Source organism: Schistocerca nitens, chromosome 4, assembly GCF_023898315.1.
Source record: "Schistocerca nitens isolate TAMUIC-IGC-003100 chromosome 4, iqSchNite1.1, whole genome shotgun sequence".
Taxonomy (NCBI): Eukaryota; Metazoa; Arthropoda; class Insecta; order Orthoptera; family Acrididae; genus Schistocerca; species Schistocerca nitens.
This window is the reverse complement of record NC_064617.1, coordinates 869059114-869074848: the sequence shown is the minus strand read 5'-3', so window position 1 is coordinate 869074848 and position 15735 is coordinate 869059114. Positions and strand designations below refer to the sequence as shown.

Here is a 15735-nt window from a genome sequence, read left to right as displayed (position 1 = left end):
TCTACTGTACAGTTTGTTATTGTAAACTGTACAAGCTTCTTCACAGAGTGGTTGGAAATTCAATTTAGTGGGCTCAGAAACATAAATTACGAGTTATGTTTCAAAATTTGGAAATTACAGTCTAAATAATTAACAATGAATATTTACCAAGCATCATGATGAAAGTTGAAGCACTATATTTCATTCATTTTTGAAAATAAAATTGTTTTTTGTAGATTTGTGAAATATAATTTTTCTCTCTCTCTCTTTCCTGGTTCCGGTAGCCTGAGTACTTAACAACAAATCTTTGGCACTTAGTTAAAGACCAAAATAACAGTGATATTCAAAAACAGTTTGAACTGTATTGCATTATTACAGAAAAGAGAGAGAAACAGTTTGGTTTACATAAACAAAGTTTACAGAAATGGTTTTTAATGTCCACAGGCTGTGCTGCATGGTCTCCCTGCCTAGATCTTACACGGACTCTTATTAAAGGTGACCACATGAAAGCAAGCTTTAAAAGTATTCACATTTTTCCACCATTTTTTCTTGCACAGAAATATCTTCTGTTGCTTTCTAATTGGACACCTCAAGCTGGAATATTTTAACAAATCTAGAACTGAGGATTTTCTCAAGTGACTAGTGCCCATTTTTATTACATTTACTTTGTTAAAATTGCAGCTCAATTTCTGCAATTTGCCTGCTGACAAATCAACATCATATTGCCTTCATAAAATCAGGATGAAATAATAACAATATTATGAAAAGGATAGATTGCTACTCACCGTATAGAGGAGACATGGAGTTGCAGACAAGCACAACACAAATACTGCTATACATTTTAGATTTTGGCCAAAAGGCTTTCTTCTGAAGCAGTGTGTGTTTTCTACTTCAGAAGAAGGCTTTTTGGCCAAAAGCTGAAATGTGGAGCAAGGTCTTCATTGTGCATGTCTGTGAATCAGTGTCTCATCTACATGGAGAGTGGCAATCTGTCCTTTTCATAATATTGTTGGATGTAGATTTGTTGGTTTTTAACTGTCATTACTTATTTATAAGATATATACATTTATTGCCAGTAATGAAAACTGAGGCAAAAAGAGTACTCAAGCCATTATTGTAATTTACAGTGATCAGTATCAGATCCCTTGAAGTAAATTTCTGTATTCGCAGAATAATCTATAACTGTTATATAACTCTCATTTTAGTAATGGAAAGTTCATAATTGTATGTGTAACACCAGTTTTTATACCACATCTAAAATTTGAAATAATAATAGACAATGGGAAGAGCATAAAGCAAAAGCAAACATTCTGCTCTGTGCATGTTAATGAAACAATATTTATATTTTCTTCCATACTGGTCCAAGTTGTTAATATGAAGACTGGTTTGAACCAGATGTTCCCATTATCCTAACCAGTGCAAATCTGTTTATCTCCATGTAACTATTGTATTTGAATTTACTAACTGTATTCTCTTTGCAGTGTTTACTCTTCCACACTTCTGTCCATCTCCAAATTAACTATTGTTTGATGAGTGAGGATATGGTCTCTCATCTTACTACTTCTTTAAAGCAAGTTGTTTCATAAAGGTCTTTCCTCCCCAGTTTTATCAGTGCCTCTTCAGTAGTTATCTGATCTATCAATCTAGTTTTTCACATTCCTCTGTACCACCACATTTCAAAAGTTTCCTTTCTCTTCTGATCCTTACTCTTTACCAGCCACATTTCACTTCCATACAAGGCTATAGTTCAGATAAATACTTTTAGAACAGACTTACTACCACTTAAATTTGTATTCCATTTTAGCATATTTCTCTATTGCAGGCAAGCTTTTCGTGCTATAGCCAGTTTACATATTACACATGCTCTTTACCTTTGTCATCGTCCATTGTTTTCCTACCTAAGTAGTAAAGCCCATCAACTACTCTCAGGGTCCTCATCTTCTAATTTAATTCTCTCAGCATCGCCTGATTTATTTCCATTACATTTCATTACCTTTCTTTCACTTTTCTTGGTACTCACAACCTCTTTCCAAGACACTATCCATTCCATTAAACTATTCTTCCAAGTCCTTTGCTTCATTGAGAGAATTTCAATGTCATCAGTAAACCTCAAAGTTTTTATTTTCTTGATGAACACTAGTACCGTCTCCAAATCTGTCCTTGGTTTCCTACACAGTCTGATCATTTTACAGATTGAATAACATGAGATATAGTTTACAACACTCTCACTTCTTTCTCAACTATTGCTTCCATTTTGTGAGCTTTGACTCACAACTGCAGTCTGGTTCCTACAAAAGTTGCAAATAACATTTTGCTCCCTCTATTTTATCATGATAATTTATTCCATTCCTCATTAAAAATGCACATAATTTCCTCAAAGACCTGTGATAATAATAACAGTAATTATCATAATCACAGTTCTTTTTAGAAAATTATGTGCATTTTTAGTGAGGAATGGAATAAATTATCAGTGATAAAATACAAGGAGCAAAAGCTTATTTTCAACCTTTAGAGAAACCAGACTGCAGTTGTGAGTCAAAGGACATGAAAGGGAAGCAGTGGCTGAAAAATGAGTGAGAGGGTTGAAGACTCTCTCTTATGTTGTTCCGTCTGTACAACAATCACACTGTGAAGGAAATCACGGACAGATTTGGAGAGAGTATTAGGGTTCATGGAGAAGAAATAAAAACTTTGACACTTACTGATCACGTTGGAATTTAATAATAATAATAATTATTATTATTATTATTATATAAGGACAGGTATACTTGACTCACAGGAGAGTATCATGAAAAACTTAAAATGGCAGAAGCTTGATGATAGATGTCAACTACCCTGCTTCGTGAAGTTTTGAGAACCAGTGTTGAGTGAAGATTTCAGAATTATACTTCATCCCCCAGTGTATCACTCTCATATGAACAGAGTAAATGATATTGGACTAATTACAGGTGTTTAAGCAGACATTGTTCCTGCGCTGTGTTTTAGAGTGGAATGGGAAGACCTTGTAATATGTGTTACACTAGGAAGTACCCCCTGCCATGCACTTTTCAGTAGTGATATGGTAAGTGGTGAAAGGTCACAAGCTTGAACTGAATGAGAATACAGAAAGAATGAAACTGAGTATGATCTTGTTTGTAAGAAAGGGACAACCACAGACAACTTAAATATAGGTGATCGTCTGGGGATTTGAATCTCATTCCTCCTGAGTGAGTCCAGTGCCTTACACACTGTGCCATCTTGTTCAGTGAGTGGCTATTGACTAACAAATGTACAGACTATAAGCAATAAATGCATTACTCACTTATGTTTGCACACCCTCAACATCACAGCATTCCATCCCCCTTTTGAAACAGTGTAGTGTTACAAACAAGTGTTAACAAACTCTTTTCACAAAATGTTTCAATCCATTACTCCCTTTTTGTCAAGGATATGCTCCCTGTTACTGTGTTATATTGAAACACATTTATTTTGTAAACAACGTCTAGTCCCTATTGTAGAAACTACAGGAGAGTCACACTTTGCCCAGGAATATGAAAAGATCCTGGAGAGTAGAAACTGAATAAGTCTCAAGAAGAAATTGAGAGAGGAACAGCATGGCTTCAGACCTGGGATGTCAACTGTTGACCTCGTATGCACATTGAGGCAGCCTCAGGAGCATCACTAGGAATATAGTGTAGATGTGGTGATGGCCTTTCTTGATGCAGAAAAAGAAGAAAGGTCTGGGAAGCAACACAAAGAAGGGAGTGGAAAAAGAGGCAACAAGCAGAGTGTTTGAGATATATTGTGGAAGTCTGAGTTGTGTGAAAGTTGGAAATGAAAGGACAGCTTGATTCCAGCAAACGAGTGGTATGAAACAGGGCAATGCATTGTCACCTTTCCTCTTCATTGTAGTCTTTTATGAGATTACGACTAAGGTGGCAGAAAAAACTGGAGAAGACAAGATGAAAGCAATGGTGTTTGCAGATGACTTGATGATCTGGGGAGACAGGGAGGATGAGATTCAGGAACCGCTAGATGCTTGGGAAAAAACTGAGAGACAGTATGGAACAAAATGTAATGTAAACAAATGTGAAATTCATGTTACAACTAGAAAGAAAGCTTGACCAACTAGTTGAATAAGGATAGGAGATGGACGATTGAAGGAAGTGGGAAGTGTCAAGTGCTTGGGAAGCATGGTAGCGGGAAAATGGAAGAAATGAGAAAGATATCAGTGAACATAGCAAATGGGTAAAGCATTCCTGTAAAGTGTTAGCAGCCTGGTTTGGAACAAAGACGTCCCAAAAAAAGGCAAAGAAGTAATATATAGAAATTAGTATGATGTAAGCAGATTAGAGGCATGTGAAACACATTCCGTCAGAAGCCAAATGGGAATAACAAGGAGAGATAGGATGAAGAATGAAAGGGCAAGGGAAACAGCGAAAGAGGAACCCTTGCAGAGCAGGATAGAAACATCAAGGCTGAGGTAGTATGGGCACTTAAAGTAAGTGAAAAACAAGACGATTCCCAAGAAAATACATGAAATAGAAGTGCGAAGAGAATGACCAAGGGATAGATGGCAGAAAGGCTAGGATAAGTGTGTTGAAAAAAAGAGGCTAGAACTGGACCAGAGTGAATGCAGAAAGGTGATGGGAAAACAGAACTACCTGGTGAGGCTTATGTTCCAAACAGATTCAGCCTAGGGCTGGAACCTGTTCAAGATGATGATGATGATGATGATGATGATGATGTCAATGTCTGGTCTCCCAGTCCTGCAATCTTCTATACTGAAATTATCTCAAACACCTGACTATTCATTTTTAGCCACTTTTCGTGAGTACAATTTAGATTTTACTTTGAACTTACTCTGCCTCTTGTTCAATTATCATCTTCATTTAGGATATCTGATCATGGCTCTTCATGTACTGTAATAAATGACAGTTTCCTGAAGAGCTTACTGCTCTTCTTGGTTCCACTTCAAGATCAATAATCCAGTAATATTGGTATTGACACTACCTGGAAGTACACTATTCAAAATGAGACTTACATATTTTTTCGCACTGAAGACACCACCTCTGAGTAGGACACCCCTGCCCCTTTTCAGTGCATTGAAATATGATTTCATTTCATGTTTGATCTGTTTTTCTATTAACACTCATCCCGTTTGAGTTCACTTCTCTAATCTATGAAAGCCCTTCATTCATTTATTTCTCATTTCATTCATTCACATGTCATGTTCCACAAATTCCATCATGAAGGAGAGCCCTCATGGATGTGGAATCAGTCATATTATACATTAACAGGCAGGAACAACCACTGTGTCCTATATCTGTAAAATCAAATTATGAATAGAGCTAATCTACTCATACCAATAGTTACAATATGTATAAGATGTGTGCGTGGGCTGGGCAGGGGGAGGGGGCAGCTGCTCTAGAAAATGCACTTACCTTCCTCCTGCTCTATGCTGTTTTATCTACTACCTCAAAGAGGTTGTTACTGATTTCAAAATCAAATATCTTGAAAATTAAGACTGATACACAAGTGCAACAAAAGGTATGTTTATTGTGAAAGCTGTAAGAATTTTATACATAAGTTTCAAAATAGTTAAAAAAAAATGTGCTAACAGATGTTGGTGTAGGCTGTGTAGCTTGTATAGTATCAGTGCGTGCAATTAAACTCATCCTCTGCAAGCATACTTTGCAGTCACATCACAATCTTTTTAAAATGTAATGTCCACCACTTGCAGTACAGAGTAGATGCAGGCAAACAATGAAATTTGCCATTACATCCCATAGTGTCTCAACAGGAGGGTGGGATGACTCTGGTAGACAGTGTTTTTCAATGTCCCCCAAATAAGTAGTCACAAGGAGTTAGATCTGGTGAATATGGAAGCCGATCGATCCCTGCACCAGTAAATTTGCAATAATCCAATGCAACGACTCTATTCCCAAAGGACTCATCCAGAAAGTGAAACACGTGCTCAATGCTATGTAATCTACCCCGAACTTGCATGAACCATTTTCTGTCTTGTTAATCCTCCAATGGTGACAAAGTATTCCAAAATTTCAAGTTAATGTTCACTAGTGATCATTTCTCCCATGGAAAAAGGGCCAGTAATGCCTCTGCTGCATACCACAGCCCAAAGTGTAACTTTGGGAGATTACAGTGGTTTTGCTTGCCGCAAATGGGGATTTTCATTACCCTAAAATTGCCAGTTTTGTTTATTCTGGCTCCATTCAGGTGGAAGTGTGCTTCATCTGTAAACCAGATGTAGCCAGCATCAAATCCTTTGTCAACAGTTGTGAGAACCTGCTTCACAAAGTTAGGCCTCTGTCACACAGTTCATACAGGTATGGCCTGGTGACTTTGGATTTTGAATGGAAACATTAGGCTCTGTTTCAATATTTTCTGGTTGCTGGAATGCTTCAGACCAGCCTCTGCTGCAATTCTTCAGATGGATTTTCGTGGAAATTGCTGAATAATTCCAGAAATCGTGCTAACATTTTCAGGATTAACTACAGTTTGCCTTGGGACCAGCACTTTCCATTAGATCATCAGCCACACGGCCTGTCTGCTGGAATTTGGTTCTTTTGGAACATTACATCATGTTTGAAAATTGTGCCTTGTTGCCCTAGGACTGTGTTGTAACCTGTGGCATTCCATTTACCAGAAAAACACATTGTTTAGTGGAATATAAGATTTCATCAACCTCTTTCTTCAGTATGCTAACCTCCTGTCATGTTTCAATGATGGAACTGATTGCTCTGAGCTACTGCACAATTTTTATAAGAACTATGTATTGTCATTATAGCACCATCTGACAGCTTTTTGAAATATTTTAAAACTTCTGTATAAAATTCTTACAACTTGCACAGTAAACATGCAGTTTGTTGCACGTGCATATTGATCTTAGTTTTTGAAGTATTTCATTCTGAAATCAACAATATTAAGAAAAGGATAGATTGCTATCCACCATAAAGATGACCCGTTGAGTTGCAGGTAGGCACAACAAAAAAATCTTTTCGTTGTGCTGTCTGCAACTGAGTGAATCATCCTTACAGTGAGCAGCAATCTATACTTTTACTAATATTGTTGATATTCCAACTTGGAGTCCCCATTGTTTTAATTTTGAAATGAATGACTCCTTTGCTGGGCTCCCTGTATTTAGCACTGATGTAACTTCATCAATTTCACAGACCATCATTGGCTTTTTGTATATCAGAGAAGTTAAAAACTGTTTAATATGAACACTAGTGTTAACTAGAAATTACATGCCTGAGTTCAAACATTTGTTAAACTGTAGAAGGAGTGGCTAACAAAGTACTCTCTTATTCATCAGAGCATTTCCAGTTTCCAGCCTCATGTCTACCAGTAACGTGTTATAGTATTTTGCATCAGGATTTAAAACTCATTCTGAACTCTAAAGAGTACGCCTCTTCTTCAGTTGATTTGCTCTGGGATAGATCACAAAAACTTTTGCAGTGCTTTCATTATTTGCTAAGATATCAGTGTGAATACGAACAAAATAATTTAGTTTTATTTCACATTCAATAGGTTCTACTGTGTTTAACTTGCCAGGACATGGAACAAGTCAGTTTTTATGTTTATAATTACTTTCACAGTCGTAAGATTTACAGTACTTTTGAATTCACTATAATATTAAATCTATTGTTTCATAACAACTCAAAACAATACAGAGAAACAGATACAGAGTACAAGGTAAATAACAGTGTTAGTGCCCACACTATTCTAAATAAATTTCATATCATATATTCAAACAATGGAAAATCTGAGATGGAATAATAGTTTTTGAAAGTATTATTGGTTAGATAAAAAACATCTAATAAGTGGCTGCAGGAGAAAATACATACTAAGGTTATGAAAATGCGCACACTTTTGGAGCCAGTTGCTTCTTCTTCTGGCTGAAGAAGGGAACAGAAGTTGAATGAAGGAAAAGGACTGGTGAGATTTAGGAAACAGTAGAGTTATGGAAACTCACCTAGAACCCTGGGCCAGGAGAGACTTACCACATAGGATGAGCCCACCTCCCTTTTCCTTCAACCCTTCTGCCAGGAGGAGGAGCCACTGGCTCCAAAAGCTTGCACATTTCTGTAACTTTTATATGTGTTTCCTTCTGCCACCACTTGGAGAGTAAGTATTTTTAAGTATCCAATTCTATTTTCAACAATATGAAAAGGATAGATTGCTACTCAGTATAAGTAGAAGGTGTCAAGAGCCAGATAGGCACATTTATTTATTTATTGTATGATAACACATGAAAATGCTAGACAGTTATTTACAACAAATATATACATTTCTAGACAAATATACAATTTCACGGTTCATAATGCATTCATAGCTTTCAGTCCAAGTTTGAAATTCAGTCAGAAGGTTCTACAGATAAATTGTGAAGAAAACGTGCTGGATACACCCAGGGAGTTTTAAATTAAATGGTGATGTTTCAAGGAAGTTTACTCCCGCCAGTGACTGTTCCAAAATAGAAGTCGTGCGTGGAAGTCCAGAGCCAGTTTGGACGTTACGCATGTGCCAATCATTCACATTTTGATGATTGATCATTCTTGCATGCAGACTGCCAATTTTTTTCTCTCTCACTCAAGGAAGAGGACGTAGATGGCGATTAAATGGGAGATATGATACTGCGTGAAGAATTTGACAGAGCACTGAAAGACATAAGTTGAAACAAGGCCCCAGGAGGAGATAACATTCCATTAGAACTACTGATAGATACCTTCTGCTGAGCAATATGTACAAGACGGGCAAAATACCCTCAGACTTCAAGAAGAATGTAATAATTCCAATTCCAAAGAAAGCAGGTGTTTACAAGTGTGAAAATTACTGAACTATCAGGTTAATAAGTCACAGCTGCAAAATACTAACGCGAATTCTTTGCAGACGAATGGAAAAACTGGTAGAACCCGACCTTGGGAAAGATCAGTTTGGATTTCGTAGAAATGTTGGAACACGGGAGGCAATACTGACCTTACGACTTATCTTAGAAAATAGATTAAGGAAAGGCAAACATATGTTTCTAGCATTTGTAGACTTAGAGAAAGCCTTTGACAACGTTGACTGGAATACTCTCTTTCAAATTCTGAAGGTGGTAGGGGTAAAATACAGGAAGCGAAAGGCTATTTACAATTTGTACAGAAACCAGATGGCAGTTATAGGAGTTGAGGGACATGAAAGGGAAGCAGTGGTTGGGAAGGGAGTGAGACAGGGTTTTAGCCTATCCCAGATGATGTTCAATCTGTATATTGAGCAAGCAGTAAAGGAAACAAAAGAAAAATTCAGAGTAGGAATTAAAATCCATGGAGAAGAAGTAAAAACTTTGAGGTTCGCCAATGACATTGTAATTCTGTCAGAGACAGTAAAGGACCTGGAAGAGCAGTTGCACAGAATGGACAGTGTCTTGAAAGGAGGATATAAGATGAACATCAACAAAAGTAAAATGAGGATAATGGAATGTAGTCGAATTACATCACGTGATGCTGAGGGAATTAGATTAGGAACTGATTTTTTTTTTTTCCCCCGAATGAAAAACAGCCCACAGTTGCACTTATTATCTTTGTAAGATTTAGTACAAACATAATTAGTGAAACTGTGGTCTGTTTTTCATTCAAAAAAAGTTTTGTAACAGTTGCTGGTGTTGCTGCAATGATGAAAATAATGATTAGGAAATGAGGCACTTAAAGTAGTAGATGAGTTTTGCTATTTGGGGAGCAAAATAACTGATGATGGTCGAAGTAGAGAGGATATAAAATGTAGCCTGGCAATTGCAAGGAAAGCATTTCTGAAGAAGAGAAATTTGTTAACATCGAGTTTAGATTTAAGTGTCAGGAAGTCTTTTCTGAAAGTATTTGTATGGAGTGTAACCATGTATGGAAGTGAAACGTGGACGATAAATAGTTTGGACAAGAAGTGAATAGAAGCTTTCAAAATGTGGTGCTGCAGAAGAGTGCTGAAGATTAGATGGATAGATCACATAACTAATAAGGAGGTATTGAATAGAATTGGGGAGAAGAGAAATTTGTGGCACAACTTGACTAGAAGAAGGGATCGGTTGGTAGGACATGTCCTGAGGCATCAAGGGATCACCAGTTTAGTATTGGAGGGCTGTGTGGAGGGTAAAAATCGTAGAGGGAGACCAAGAGATGAATACACTAAACAGATTCAGAAGGATGTAGCTTGCAGTAGGTACTTGAATATGAAAAAGGTTGCACAGGATAGAGTAACATGGAGAGCTGCATCAGACCAGTCACTGGACTGAAGACACCAACAACACCACCACCACCACCACCACCACCACCACCAACAACAACAACAGTTATTTTAAGATACTCATCTATAGAGTAGAATGAGTTGCCTATCAAAAAATCTTTCAAACTCTGTTTAAACTGTGCTTTATCTGAAGCCAAGTTTTTAATGGTTGCTGGCAATTTATTGAAAATGTGTGTTACTGAATATTGGACCCCTTTTAAGACAAAGGTAAGAGATTTTAGGTATTTATGTAGATTGTTCTTATTGCTGGTATTGATACTATGTATTGAGCTATCAGTTGGTAATTGAGATATATTACTTGCAACAAATTTCATTAAGGAATGAATATACTGAGAAGCAGTGGTTAGAATACAAAGTTCCTTGAACAGGTTTCTACATTATGTTCTTGGATTTACACTACAAAAGAATTCTTATTACTCACTTTTGCATGCTAAAAACTTTTGCTCGGTTTGATGATTTATCCTAGCATACAATCCCATATGACATAATAAAATGAAAGTAAGCAAAGTATGCAAGTTTTTTTTATATTTATATCTCCTACATCTGACATCATTCTCACCGCAAATACAGACTTATTTAGGCACTTAAGCAGTTCTCTGGTATGCCCTACCCAATTGAATTTATTATCGAGTTTTAATCCCAGAAATTTAACACTGGCAACCTCTTTGATCTGTATGTCTTCATATGTTATACAAGTGCTGGAAGAAAATCTCTTATAGGTTCTGAACTGCATATAGTGGGTCTTTTCAAAGTTTAATGACTGTGAATTAGCTTCAAACCATTTATTAATGCCAGTGAAAATTTGATTAGCATCTATTTCTAAATATTTACTTGACTTGCTGCTTATTACAATGTTTGTATTATCTGCAAATAAAACAAACTTAGCATCTGGCAATGTAAGAGATAAGAGGTCATTAATGTACACAACATAAAACAATGGACCCAAGATGGAATCTTGAGGCATACCACATGTAATTAATTCCCAATCAGATGATGACTGACTGCTTTCTGCACAGTTATTTTGCAATGACACCCTTTGTTTCCTGTTACATAAGACTCAAACCATTTTGCAGCACTGCCAGTGACACCGTAATATTCTAATTTACTTAAGGGGATGGTGTGGTTCACACAGTCAAAGGCTTTTGACAGATTGCAGAAAATGCCAGTAGCCTCTAGTTTATTATCTAATGAATTAAGTACATTCTCGCTGTAAGTGTAAATAGCTTTCTACATATCAGAACCCTTAAGAAAACCAAACTGTGGCTTGGACAATATATTATTTTCAGTCAGCTGCTTAAGGAGATGCTTGAACACAACCTTTTCAAATATTTGTGAGAAAGCCAGCAAAAGTGAAATTGGTTGATGGTTTGATGGTATCTCTTTATCCCCCTTCTTGTAAAAAGGCTTAACTTCATGATATTTTAGCAGTCTGGAAGTGTTCTGCTGATAAGAGAGTGATTACACAAATAACTTATGATAGAACTCAATGTTCAAGAGCACTCTTTGATTAACTTCATTGGTATGTTATCATACCCACTACAATACTTAGATTTTAAGGATTTCATGATGGATGCTACTTTTTTGGGAGATGTGAGTGTCATTTCCATTTTACTGAAGTTATTTTGAAAGACTGGTCTCAGATACTCCATTGCACTGTTCACCTCATCTTATAAAGGAGGCACTGAGGGGCAGACAAGCACACTGGAAACAGACCGATAAGGCTTTATCGCATAGAGATGACAGTTGTCATGTGTGTGTGAATTATGAATGGATGAACATGTGTGTGTGTGTTTTGTTTTATCTTAGTCTGGTATTTTATAATATCTAGCTGTGCTTTTTCACTGTGCCTGACCAGTCTTACAAACTTGAGATGTTTAAGATGATCTGTAACATTTGATTTCCAGTTCCAGTTCTTATCAGTATAAACACATGAATTTTGAATATTCTGTTTCATTTATTGATTTACCCCTTGCATTTTATTTCAAATGGCACAGTCAGCTTTGTGCAGTACAGAATTCATGTATTGTGTTTTATCTATGTTCAGTGACAGTTCATTTGCAGAGAATCAGTTATTAATTTTCTAGAAAATATTACTCACATTTTCGGTATTATCAGAAGGAAAGTTGCCACTCACCATATAGCAGAGGTACTGAGTCACAGACAGGCACAACATAAAGACTCTCACAATTAAAGCTTTCGGCAATTAACACACACACACACACACACACACACACACACACACACACACACACACAAAAACTAGTGTACACAACTGCAGTCTGAGCCAACTGAAACCACACTGCAAGCAGCAGCACCAATGCATGATGAGGGTGACGACAGGGTGGGGGTAAGGAGGAGGTGGGGGGTGGGGAGGGGGAGGGATAGTATGGTGGTGGTGGTGGACAGTGAAGTGCTGCAGGTCAGACGGAGGGCAGAGGAGAGGTGGAGAGGGGGGGGGGGGGGGCAGGAAGTAACAGAAAAGGAGAGAAGTAAAAAGACTGGGTGTGTTGGTGGAATGACAGCTGTGTAGTGCTGGAATGGGAACAGGGAAAGGACCGGATGGGTGAGGACAGTGACTAACGAAGGTTGAGGCCAGGAGGGTTACGGGAACGTAGGATGTAGTGCAGAGAAGGTTCCCATCTGTGCAGTTCAGAAAAGCTGGTGTTGGTGGGAAGGATCCATCTGGCACAGAATGTGAAGCAGTCATTGAAATGAAGGACATCATGTTCATTCACAGTCAGTGAAACCAGTCATGTGGTCTACAAGCTAAGTTGCAACCACTGTGCTGCATTCTATGTAGACATGACAACCAACAAGCTGTCTGTCAGCATGAATGGCCATCGACAAACTGTGGCCAAGAAACAAGTGGACCACCCTGTTGCCGAACACGTTGCCAAACATGATATCCTTCATTTCAGTGACTGCTTCACAGCCTTTGCCATATGTATTCTTACCATCAACACCAGCTTTTCTGAACTGTGCAGGTGGGAACTTTCCATGTAATACATCCCTGTTCCCATTCCAGCACTACACAGCCATCATTCCACCACCACATCCAGTCTTTTTATTTCTCTCCCCTTCCGCTACTTCCCACCCACCCCTCCCCCATCTCCTGCCCTCCACCATACTATCCCTCCCTCTCCCCACCCCAGACTCCTCACCAACACCCAGTCGCCACTCCTATCATGAACTGGTGCTGTGGCTCGCAGTGTGGTTTCAGTTGCCTGAGACTGAGTGTGTGTGTGTGAGTTGCGTTTGCATGAGTGTGTGTGTTTGCATATGTTCGTCTAATGTTGACAAAGGCCTTAATAGCAAAAAGCTTGAATTGTGAGAGTCTTTTTGTTGTGCCTATCTGCGACTCAGCATCTCCACTGTATGGTGAGTAGCAACTTTCCTTCTTGTAATGTTATTACATTCCATCTTGCATTTTTCATTGCTTATTTACATTTTCAGGTGAAGTTATTCCTTTAAGCTTGTTTATAATAGGTGCATCATCAGCAAAGGAAACTATTTCTGCTTGTTTGATGTCATTTGTATACAAGAAAAGAGCAGATCCAATATTGATCTCTGTGGTAGACTTGTAGTTACTACTCCTCATTCTGAAGGTGCTCTTCTATTGTGTACACTTATTGGTGTTCTTAATGTGACACTGTGCATCCTTTTAGTAAGATTGAATGAAAAGCAGTTGTGTAAAATGTATATTTGAACCATCAACTGTTTTTATTTTACACCCAAACATCTACCGGTTTCGGTCTTGGACTATCTTCACAGATGAAGGGTTAAACTGGTTTAAGCCATCATATTGCATTAGTCACTACTTAAAATGTGCATTGTGTGCCGTGAATGTGAATATGTGACACAGGACTTTAAAAGCAAATGTACGAATACTAAATGTATACAGAGCAATTACCAGTAAGATCTTTGATACCATAATATTTGGGATCTTCAGTGAGAATACTGTGAATTGAACAATCAGAGGTTTCCTCAAGTCACAGAAAATACTAGTTGCCAATATTTTGTCATTTAAATTGTGTATAATCTGATTTGTGAATTGCAAATTTGTGTATTCTGTGGAAGAAATCTTTTGAAACCCAAATTGAAACTGACAAAGTACCTTAATTTGAAAGAGGTGCATTTTGATTCTTGCATGCACAATCATTTCTTGTACCTTTGAGAAGTAGGTAAATAGTGAAACTGGTTGGTAATTATTAATATCTGTCTTTCTGCCTTTCTTGTACAGGAGCCTGACAATAGTGTATTCAGTCTGTCTGGAAGCATCCCCTTCAATAGTGATGAATTACGCATGTTACTGAAAACATTACATATATGTGAAGAAAAGGATTTTAGTGCTTCAGGTATTATCAACTCCTTGACAGTTTCTTCTGATTTTGAAGCTGTTAATTACATTCTTAATTTGTCTGGTAGAACATGGAGTGATTGTGATTTGCCTACACATATGTACAACTGTGTTTTGAATGTATTTATCCCTTGAACTCTCCATGCCAGTCTTATGAGCTACTTCAAGGAGTTGGTTGTTAAATATGTTGTTTACTGGAAAATTGTAGGGCACCTATAAAGAAGACCATGGTGAATGTCTTGAACACTGTGATTCTTGAATACTGTTTGAGTATTTGGCTGTGTGGCAATTCTTTTGGAAAACATGAAATTCTCAGGGAATTAAATTTTACCTTGAAAAATCAGGGAAATCTCAGGGAATTCTGCGTTTTTACCTAGCACTGAAACTGAATTTTATTTAGTTTTATAAATCACCAATTTTAAAATACTTAATATCTCAAAGTTTGTTAATTATATGAATATTATTCTATATACATTACCATTGTTTAAAAACTGTGCTTATACTGTTGCTTATGGCTGGTATACAGCTCAGCTGAGAGGAAAGAAAAGTCATTATTCTCGTATGCTGCCCCCCCCCCCCCCTTTTCCCTTCTTCCACTCACCATTAATTTATCAGGAGCTTCTTGACACCATCTTCCTCCTTACATCTGTAATTCACAGGGATTTTTTCCCAAATTTGGATAGACCCGTTGGTTGGGTTCTCTACCAGATTTGATTAATGTAAAACATAAAAGCAATTCAAATGCATGCTACCAGATTTACTATTGGTTGATTTGCTATGAAAATGCTACATGAACACAAAGGAGAAAACTATGGGATGTAAAGCAATTCTTTTTATGAAATAATATATAGAAAGTTCAGAGGATCAACATTTGCAACTGAATGATTCTATGGCCTTTCATGTACATTTCCCCAAATGGCTGCAAGGTCAAGTTCTTGTACAGAGATTTGGAGCCAAAGTGTTTTCGTGAACTCTGTTTGGGAGTGGAGCAAGAAAGGGAATGACTAGAAATAGTAGAATATTGCCTCTGCCACTTCTGTACAATGGTTTGTGTAGAATGTATGAAGACATAGATACCTAAATTTTGTTGAACATGTTAGAAGTAAAGTGAGAAGAACATGCAG

The 15735-nt window shown here is 37.4% G+C and overlaps 1 protein-coding gene across 2 annotated transcripts in view; it reads left to right on the top strand.

The window, feature by feature from the left end:
- The first annotated feature begins 271 nt into the window (after positions 1 to 271).
- The window catches only part of LOC126252013 (tektin-2), a 74971-nt gene continuing 59507 nt past the window's right edge, over positions 272 to 15735 (top strand). Inside the window, exons 1-2 of one of the 2 annotated variants that reach the window (XM_049952795.1) lie at positions 272 to 474; positions 14495 to 14609. The gene's annotated coding sequence lies outside the window, so the exon portion shown is untranslated. The remainder of the gene's footprint in view (positions 475 to 14494; positions 14610 to 15735) is intronic. The other variant, XM_049952796.1, reaches the window with a different exon arrangement.